Raw genomic sequence first — 220 nt, 5'->3', positions numbered from 1 at the left:
CACACACACACACACACACACACACACACACACACATTTAACGTCCTCTCTCGTCCTGCAGGTGTCGCTGCATCGTCGCCCTCTCTCAGTTTCCTGTCCGACCCTGAACACATCCTGCCAGCTGTGACATCACTACATCCTGCTGACCTCATCACATCCTGCTGTGACATCACTAGCCCCCCCCCCCCCCCCCTCCCCCCCCCCCCCCCCCCCCCCCCCC

General features: G+C 62.3%; 1 protein-coding gene across 3 annotated transcripts in view; it reads right to left on the bottom strand.

Moving 5' to 3' along the window:
• Positions 1-220, bottom strand: part of arhgap27l (Rho GTPase activating protein 27, like) — a 48,158-nt gene that overhangs the window by 26,276 nt on the left and 21,662 nt on the right. The window lies entirely within an intron of this gene.

This window comes from Epinephelus moara, chromosome 18 (genome assembly GCF_006386435.1).
Source record: "Epinephelus moara isolate mb chromosome 18, YSFRI_EMoa_1.0, whole genome shotgun sequence".
NCBI lineage: Eukaryota > Metazoa > Chordata > Actinopteri > Perciformes > Serranidae > Epinephelus > Epinephelus moara.
This window is presented reverse-complemented; position numbering and strand designations above follow the sequence as displayed.